We start from the raw sequence: 11,540 nt of genomic DNA on the forward strand, positions 1-11,540 counted from the left end.
GAGATTATAGTTCAGTAAGATTTTGTTATCGGATAGTGTCTCCTTAAACACTGAACTAATAAAACAAAAGTAACTGGATCTCACGGATTGAGAATCTAATGCAGTCAACTGTACCATTTTATGTCGGGGGTGTTGGAAGGGCCGCATCAAAGGATAGTTGACAGCTGACACGCTATTTCTGCGTGTGTCTCTTTTTTTATGTCCGTGTACAAATATTTGTATTCTATTTTTATAAACAAATAAAAAAGACCATACAAAATATTTAAATAACTTAACTAAGAGAACTATGTGTTTTATTTTAATGGTTACATAGTAAAGTAGGCCCAACTCTAAATCACAGGCTGGTAAAAAAAAAAGTTGAACAACTGTATTTACATTTACAGTGCTAATGAGTGCAGAGATAACAAACAGGTATAAGAAACCTCCTCCTACCATATTTGAATTTTTCTAGTACCTATTGCTTCCCTGAACTTTAATTTTTTTTTACGAAGAAATAAATAGATATTACTTGTAATTGAAATATTTTAGCACCAGAATGCCACTGTTGGGAAATTTGAGCCCAACATTTGAAATCAAATATTTGATACTTTGGCTAACTCGTTTCATGTCATTACATTATATCCTGCACTCAGCTGCAATCGCTGCTTCATAGACCATCATTAGCCACCAACACTTATTTCCTGAGTAAGGATGAACACAATCTTATTTTGTAAATAGGTTACCAGCTAATTTCCTACTTTGCTGGCTACATACATTGGTAAATGAATCACCTCTTTGCATTACAAAATGATTGTTTTCCCTCATAAGACAGTTGGGTCTGATATAGTTTGGTTTGCTCTAATCTCAAAAGATGTCTGCCATATTTTATTTTCATTAAACAAAAGTTGAATTAATGTTTTTAAATAGCCTACAGGATCTCAACTCATGACGATTTTTTTGCAATTTTTGCTTTTTTTTAAATACTAACTGTTTGAGTATTTTTTTAACGTAATGACCTCTGACCTTAGGCAGCCTGAGGGTCACTTGTCGCGAGTGACAAATGTCGTCTGGGGACATGCACTATATTTTCTTCCATCCATCACACATCTAAATGATTCTTTAATAGGCCTAATACCTTATCGACTATTGACCTGTATTGATATTTCATTAATGACTGCTTTAAAGATGAAAAAAATAGATGCAACAGGGACTGCGACGGACCCATCCATCAACCATTATTTAACTTTACGATCTTAGACACTCATCGTAAAATAACTTGCACAGATGGAGACTTAAACAATGCAATACACTTTAACATAGAGGGTAAAAGTGATAAAGCTTCAACTCACTCTGTCTGGTAAGATATTGGAACACGTTTCCCCTACACCCAGTCTCATATCAAGTTAAAACTTTGCACAATTATTTATTTTACCTAACAAAACATAAATCAATAAAAAGTGAAACAATTATTCAATTATTTACTGGGAATTTATTATTTTTGTCTGATACCAAAAAGGAAAATTAAACCTTCAGTATTAAGAGATATGGCTAAATATATGTTTGTTGTTTCTCCTTAGATAATTGTACACGTTATTTCTCCCACACCCATTCTCAGATCAAGTTTTTCTATGACTCAGAAGATTAATGAAAAGTAATGTATTTCACGTGGATAGGCAGTCCCAACTGCTACCTACATAGTGTTTGCTACATGCAGCGCAGACGTAGCCCTTGTCCTGCGGTGGTCTAGTTAGCATATGTATGTAAGCATTCGAGTAAGGATGACGATATTACTAAAAATCAAATAATTTAACACACAAAGATAAAATTGTATAAATACTAAATTAATGAAAATTTAAATACACAAAGAGTACGATTTCCATTAAGGATTTTTAATTTATGGCTGAAAAGCTATTAATAGCTCGCTTGTTGGTGTTTCCGGTGTACCAACTAGAGGAAGTGTGGATCAGCTGTTTTGTTTTAAAACGGTACCTATATACATTGGTTGTCATGGATCAGCTCTTTTGTTTTCAAACGGTACCTATATACATTGGTTGTCATGGATCAGCTCTTTTGTTTTAAAACGGTACCTATATACATTGGTTGTCATTTTGTAGCCGCTGCAGAATCCAATGTTCTAAACTCTTCCTCTTGTAACAGAAACTCAACTCAATCTAAAGAAAGACGTTCACTTAGTTGGCAACAGTGATGTTACATTTGGCGTTCATTGACGTTTTTATTGTTAGATTAGATCTCATTCATATCGTGTTTGAAACAATGGTAATAACCTGATTTTGCACATAATAAACAAACTATAAAAAAAAACAGGTTTCGTAAGACTACACGTGGATCTAACTGCCTACTAAGTACTACTAACTCATACTTATTCTTCTTACAATGCATATGTTCATATACTTGTATATATTTACATTACAATACTTTGACAAATACTTCCCCCCCCCCAAAAAAAAAAAAACGAGCTCAAATATCAGATTAAAAAAAAAGTGCTTTATTATAAACATGCTCCACGTGATATCCGAACAAAGCGATGAGATGGCATGACACCATTGAGATTCTTCTGCTGTAGGACATAAGGCTGTGATTGGATATAAGGCTGTGATTGGATATAAGGCTGTGATTGGATATAAGGCTGTGATTGGATATAAGCCTGTGATTGGATATAAGGCTGTGATTGGACATAAGGCTGTGATTGGACATAAGGCTGTGATTGGATATAAGGCTGTGATTGGATATAAGGCTGTGATTGGACATAAGGCTGTGATTGGACATAAGGCTGTGATTGGATATAAGGCTGTGATTGGATATAAGGCTGTGATTGGATATAAGGCTGTGATTGGATATAAGGCTGTGATTGGATATAAGGCTGTGATTGGATATAAGGCTGTGATTGGATATAAGGCTGTGATTGGATATAAGGCTGTGATTGGATATAAGGCTGTGATTGGACATAAGGCTGTGATTGGATATAAGGCTGTGATTGGATATAAGGCTGTGATTGGATATAAGGCTGTGAATGGATATAAGGCTGTGATTGGATATAAGGCTGTGATTGGATATCAGGCTGTGATTGGACATAAGGCTGTGATTGGATATAAGGCTGTGATTGGATATAAGGCTGTGATTGGATATAAGGCTGTGATTGGATATAAGGCTGTGATTGGATATAAGGCTGTGATTGGATATAAGGCTGTGATTGGATATAAGGCTGTGATTGGATATAAGGCTGTGATTGGACATAAGGCTGTGATTGGATATAAGGCTGTGATTGGATATAAGGCTGTGATTGGATATAAGGCTGTGATTGGATATAAGGCTGTGATTGGATATAAGGCTGTGATTGGATATAAGGCTGTGATTGGATATAAGGCTGTGATTGGATATAAGGCTGTGATTGGATATAAGGCTGTGATTGGACATAAGGCTGTGATTGGATATAAGGCTGTGATTGGATATAAGGCTGTGATTGGATATAAGGCTGTGATTGGATATAAGGCTGTGAATGGATATAAGGCTGTGATTGGATATAAGGCTGTGATTGGATATCAGGCTGTGATTGGACATAAGGCTGTGATTGGATATAAGGCTGTGATTGGATATAAGGCTGTGATTGGATATAAGGCTGTGATTGGATATAAGGCTGTGATTGGATATAAGGCTGTGATTGGATATAAGGCTGTGATTGGACATAAGGCTGTGATTGGATATAAGGCTGTGATTGGATATAAGGCTGTGATTGGATATAAGGCTGTGATTGGATATAAGGCTGTGATTGGATATAAGGCTGTGATTGGACATCAGGCTGTGATTGGACATAAGGCTGTGATTGGATATAAGGCTGTGATTGGATATAAGGCTGTGATTGGATATAAGGCTGTGATTGGATATAAGGCTGTGATTGGATATAAGGCTGTGAATGGATATAAGGCTGTGATTGGATATAAGGCTGTGATTGGATATCAGGCTGTGATTGGATATAAGGCTGTGATTGGATATAAGGCTGTGATTGGATATAAGGCTGTGATTGGATATAAGGCTGTGATTGGATATAAGGCTGTGATTGGATATAAGGCTGTGATTGGATATAAGGCTGTGATTGGATAAAAGGCTGTGATTGGACATAAGGCTGTGATTGGATATAAGGCTGTGATTGGATATAAGGCTGTGATTGGATATAAGGCTGTGATTGGATATAAGGCTGTGATTGGACATAAGGCTGTGATTGGATATAAGGCTGTGATTGGATATAAGGCTGTGATTGGATATAAGGCTGTGATTGGATATAAGGCTGTGATTGGACATAAGGCTGTGATTGGATATAAGGCTGTGATTGGATATAAGGCTGTGATTGGACATAAGGCTGTGATTGGACATAAGGCTGTGATTGGATATAAGGCTGTGATTGGATATAAGGCTGTGAATGGATATAAGGCTGTGATTGGATATAAGGCTGTGAATGGATATAAGGCTGTGATTGGACATAAGGACAAGAACATAATGAACAAAGGGCAGTAAACGAAAACGATCAACTTTCAACTTTAATTTCAAACAGACAACAAATGGGTGGGAAAGGATTGAAACGATAACCTAACATGTACATTACTAATCTGTAACCTAACATGTACATTACTAATCTGTAACATAACATGTACATTACTAATCTGTAACATAACATGTACATTACTAATCTGTAACCTAACATGTACATTACTAATCTGTAACCTAACATGTACATTACTAATCTGTAACATAACATGTACATTACTAATCTGTAACCTAACATGTACATTACTAATCTGTAACATAACATGTACATTACTAATCTGTAACATAACATGTGCATTACTAATCTGTAACATAACATGTACATTACTAATCTGTAACATAACATGTACATTACTAATCTGTAACATAACATGTACATTACTAATCTGTAACCTAACATGTACATTACTAATCAGTAACATAACATGTACATTACTAATCTGTAACCTAACATGTACATTACTAATCTGTAACATAACATGTACATTACTAATCTGTAACCTAACATGTACATTACTAATCTGTAACATAACATGTACATTACTAATCTGTAACATAACATGTACATTACTAATCTGTAACATAACATGTACATTACTAATCTGTAACATAACATGTACATTACTAATCTGTAACATAACATGTACATTACTAATCTGTAACCTAACATGTACATTACTAATCTGTAACATAACATTTACATTACTAATCTGTAACATAACATGTACATTACTAATCTGTAACCTAACATGTACATTACTAATCTGTAACATAACATGTACATTACTAATCTGTAACCTAACATGTACATTACTAATCTGTAACCTAACATGTACATTACTAATCTGTAACATAACATGTACATTACTAATCTGTAACATAACATGTACATTACTAATCTGTAACATAACATGTGCATTACTAATCTGTAACCTAACATGAACATTACTAATCAGTAACATAACATGTACATTACTAATCTGTAACATAACATGTACATTACTAATCAGTAACATAACATGTACATTACTAATCAGTAACATAACATGTACATTACTAATCTGTAACATAACATGTACATTACTAATCTGTAACATAACATGTACATTACTAATCTGTAACCTAACATGTACATTACTAATCTGTAACATAACATGTACATTACTAATCTGTAACCTAACATGTACATTACTAATCAGTAACATAACATGTACATTACTAATCTGTAACATAACATGTGCATTACTAATCTGTAACCTAACATGTACATTACTAATCAGTAACATAACATGTACATTACTAATCTGTAACATAACATGTACATTACTAATCTGTAACCTAACATGTACATTACTAATCAGTAACATAACATGTGCATTACTAATCTGTAACATAACATGTACATTACTAATCTGTAACCTAACATGTACATTACTAATCTGTAACATAACATGTACATTACTAATCTGTAACCTAACATGTACATTACTAATCTGTAACATAACATGTGCATTACTAATCTGTAACCTAACATGTACATTACTAATCTGTAACATAACATGTACATTACTAATCAGTAACATAACATGTACATTACTAATCTGTAACATAACATGTACATTACTAATCTGTAACATAACATGTACATTACTAATCAGTAACATAACATGTACATTACTAATCAGTAACATAACATGTACATTACTAATCAGAAACCTACCATTTATATTACTACTCAGTAACATATCATTTACTTTACTAATCTGTAACATAACATGTACATTACTAATCTGTAACCTAACATGTACATTACTAATCTGTAACATAACATTTACATTACTAATCTGTAACATAACATGTACATTACTAATCTGTAACATAACATGTAAATTACTAATCTGTAACATAACATGTACATTACTAATCTGTAACATAACATGTACATTACTAATCTGTAACATAACATGTACATTACTAATCTGTAACCTAACATGTACATTACTAATCTGTAACCTAACATGTACATTACTAATCAGTAACATAACATGTACATTACTAATCTGTAACATAACATGTACATTACTAATCTGTAACCTAACATGTACATTACTAATCAGTAACATAACATGTGCATTACTAATCTGTAACATAACATGTACATTACTAATCTGTAACCTAACATGTACATTACTAATCTGTAACATAACATGTACATTACTAATCTGTAACATAACATGTACATTACTAATCTGTAACCTAACATGTACATTACTAATCAGTAACATAACATGTGCATTACTAATCTGTAACATAACATGTACATTACTAATCTGTAACCTAACATGTACATTACTAATCTGTAACATAACATGTACATTACTAATCTGTAACCTAACATGTACATTACTAATCTGTAACATAACATGTACATTACTAATCTGTAACATAACATGTGCATTACTAATCTGTAACATAACATTTACATTACTAATCAGTAACATAACATGTACATTACTAATCAGTAACATAACATGTACATTACTAATCTGTAACATATCATGTACATTACTAATCAGTAACATAACATGTGCATTACTAATCAGTAACATAACATGTACATTACTAATCTGTAACATAACATGTACATTACTAATCTGTAACATAACATGTACATTACTAATCAGTAACATAACATGTACATTACTAATCAGTAACATAACATGTACATTACTAATCAGAAACCTACCATTTATATTACTACTCAGTAACATATCATTTACTTTACTAATCTGTAACATAACATGTACATTACTAATCTGTAACCTAACATGTACATTACTAATCTGTAACCTAACATGTACATTACTAATCAGTAACATAACATGTACATTACTAATCTGTAACATAACATGTACATTACTAATCTGTAACCTAACATGTACATTACTAATCAGTAACATAACATGTGCATTACTAATCTGTAACATAACATGTACATTACTAATCTGTAACCTAACATGTACATTACTAATCTGTAACATAACATGTACATTACTAATCTGTAACATAACATGTACATTACTAATCTGTAACCTAACATGTACATTACTAATCAGTAACATAACATGTGCATTACTAATCTGTAACATAACATGTACATTACTAATCTGTAACCTAACATGTACATTACTAATCTGTAACATAACATGTACATTACTAATCTGTAACCTAACATGTACATTACTAATCTGTAACATAACATGTACATTACTAATCTGTAACATAACATGTGCATTACTAATCTGTAACATAACATGTACATTACTAATCAGTAACATAACATGTACATTACTAATCAGTAACATAACATGTACATTACTAATCTGTAACATATCATGTACATTACTAATCAGTAACATAACATGTGCATTACTAATCAGTAACATAACATGTACATTACTAATCTGTAACATAACATGTACATTACTAATCTGTAACATAACATGTACATTACTAATCAGTAACATAACATGTACATTACTAATCAGTAACATAACATGTACATTACTAATCAGAAACCTACCATTTATATTACTACTCAGTAACATATCATTTACTTTACTAATCTGTAACATAACATGTACATTACTAATCTGTAACCTAACATGTACATTACTAATCTGTAACCTAACATGTACATTACTAATCAGTAACATAACATGTACATTACTAATCTGTAACATAACATGTACATTACTAATCTGTAACCTAACATGTACATTACTAATCAGTAACATAACATGTGCATTACTAATCTGTAACATAACATGTACATTACTAATCTGTAACCTAACATGTACATTACTAATCTGTAACATAACATGTACATTACTAATCTGCAACCTAACATGTACATTACTAATCTGTAACCTAACATGTACATTACTAATCAGTAACATAACATGTGCATTACTAATCTGTAACATAACATGTACATTACTAATCTGTAACCTAACATGTACATTACTAATCTGTAACATAACATGTACATTACTAATCTGTAACCTAACATGTACATTACTAATCTGTAACATAACATGTACATTACTAATCTGTAACCTAACATGTACATTAATAATCTGTAACATAACATGTACATTACTAATCTGTAACATAACATGTGCATTACTAATCTGTAACATAACATGTACATTACTAATCAGTAACATAACATGTACATTACTAATCAGTAACATAACATGTACATTACTAATCTGTAACATATCATGTACATTACTAATCAGTAACATAACATGTGCATTACTAATCTGTAACATAACATGTACATTACTAATCAGTAACATAACATGTACATTACTAATCAGTAACATAACATGTACATTACTAATCTGTAACATAACATGTACATTACTAATCTGTAACATAACATGTACATTACTAATCAGTAACATAACATGTACATTACTAATCAGTAACATAACATGTACATTACTAATCAGAAACCTACCATTTATATTACTACTCAGTAACATATCATTTACTTTACTAATCTGTAACATAACATGTACATTACTAATCTGTAACCTAACATGTACATTACTAATCTGTAACATAACATTTACATTACTAATCTGTAACATAACATGTACATTACTAATCTGTAACATAACATGTACATTACTAATCTGTAACATAACATGTACATTACTAATCAGTAACATAACATGTACATTACTAATCAGTAACATAACATGTACATTACTAATCAGAAACCTACCATTTATATTACTACTCAGTAACATATCATTTACTTTACTAATCTGTAACATAACATGTACATTACTAATCTGTAACCTAACATGTACATTACTAATCTGTAACCTAACATGTACATTACTAATCAGTAACATAACATGTACATTACTAATCTGTAACATAACATGTACATTACTAATCTGTAACCTAACATGTACATTACTAATCAGTAACATAACATGTGCATTACTAATCTGTAACATAACATGTACATTACTAATCTGTAACCTAACATGTACATTACTAATCTGTAACATAACATGTACATTACTAATCTGCAACCTAACATGTACATTACTAATCTGTAACCTAACATGTACATTACTAATCAGTAACATAACATGTGCATTACTAATCTGTAACATAACATGTACATTACTAATCTGTAACCTAACATGTACATTACTAATCTGTAACATAACATGTACATTACTAATCTGTAACCTAACATGTACATTACTAATCTGTAACATAACATGTACATTACTAATCTGTAACCTAACATGTACATTACTAATCTGTAACATAACATGTACATTACTAATCTGTAACATAACATGTGCATTACTAATCTGTAACATAACATGTACATTACTAATCAGTAACATAACATGTACATTACTAATCAGTAACATAACATGTACATTACTAATCTGTAACATATCATGTACATTACTAATCAGTAACATAACATGTGCATTACTAATCTGTAACATAACATGTACATTACTAATCAGTAACATAACATGTACATTACTAATCAGTAACATAACATGTACATTACTAATCTGTAACATAACATGTACATTACTAATCTGTAACATAACATGTACATTACTAATCAGTAACATAACATGTACATTACTAATCAGTAACATAACATGTACATTACTAATCAGAAACCTACCATTTATATTACTACTCAGTAACATATCATTTACTTTACTAATCTGTAACATAACATGTACATTACTAATCTGTAACCTAACATGTACATTACTAATCTGTAACATAACATTTACATTACTAATCTGTAACATAACATGTACATTACTAATCTGTAACATAACATGTACATTACTAATCTGTAACATAACATGTACATTACTAATCTGTAACATAACATGTACATTACTAATCTGTAACATAACATGTACATTACTAATATGTAACATAACATGTACATTACTAATCTGTAACATAACATGTACATTACTAATCTGTAACCTAACATGTACATTACTAATCTGTAACCTAACATGTACATTACTAATCTGTAACCTAACATGTACATTACTAATCTGTAACATAACATGTACATTACTAATCTGTAACATAACATGTACATTACTAATCTGTAACATAACATGTACATTACTAATCTGTAACATAACATGTGCATTACTAATCTGTAACATAACATGTACATTACTAATCTGTAACATAACATGTTCATTACTAATATGTAACATAACATGTACATTACTAATCTGTAACATAACATGTACAAACAAAAGAAACAAATATATTAAAAATACTTTTTTAAAAGGCATATCAAAGGGGGAAAACCCCACATTTACATCCACGCATCAAATACTGTAAATTTTATTTTCATTTTTCAATATCAAACTAAATTAATTATTTACCACTATTAAATTAACTAATTTGTTAATATTTTTATTGATTCATGTTTTGTTAGGTATAATAAATAATTTTGTAAAGTTTCAACTTGATCCGAGAATGGCTGTGAGAAAAATAACGTGTTCAAAATCTGTACCCGACAAACAGTGCGGATATGAGCACAGTAAAAATACTTTAAAAACAAAACAATAATCACAAACTATTAGATAACATATGTAAAATTTTAAAGGGGGAGGGCGGGGCTTTTATGAGAAAAACAATAATGAATTCCTTTGAAACTTAACAGAGAAATCATAATATTGATAGCATTGTCATTTAGCACTAATGTATGTTCTTCGTACTGCTCAATATCTGTATCTTATTAGAATGAGAACAAAAAACAAACTAAAGGTAGGCCACAAATGAACACAATGAGACTGTATGTCAACTCTGTTCCGATTTGCAATAATTCCTAGCGAATGTATCCCCTAATCCTGTCCCTTGTTTAGTTGAGTCCTATCGGATTAAAAGCTAGAAATACTTTT

This window comes from Biomphalaria glabrata, chromosome 9 (genome assembly GCF_947242115.1).
Source record: "Biomphalaria glabrata chromosome 9, xgBioGlab47.1, whole genome shotgun sequence".
Taxonomy (NCBI): domain Eukaryota; kingdom Metazoa; phylum Mollusca; class Gastropoda; family Planorbidae; genus Biomphalaria; species Biomphalaria glabrata.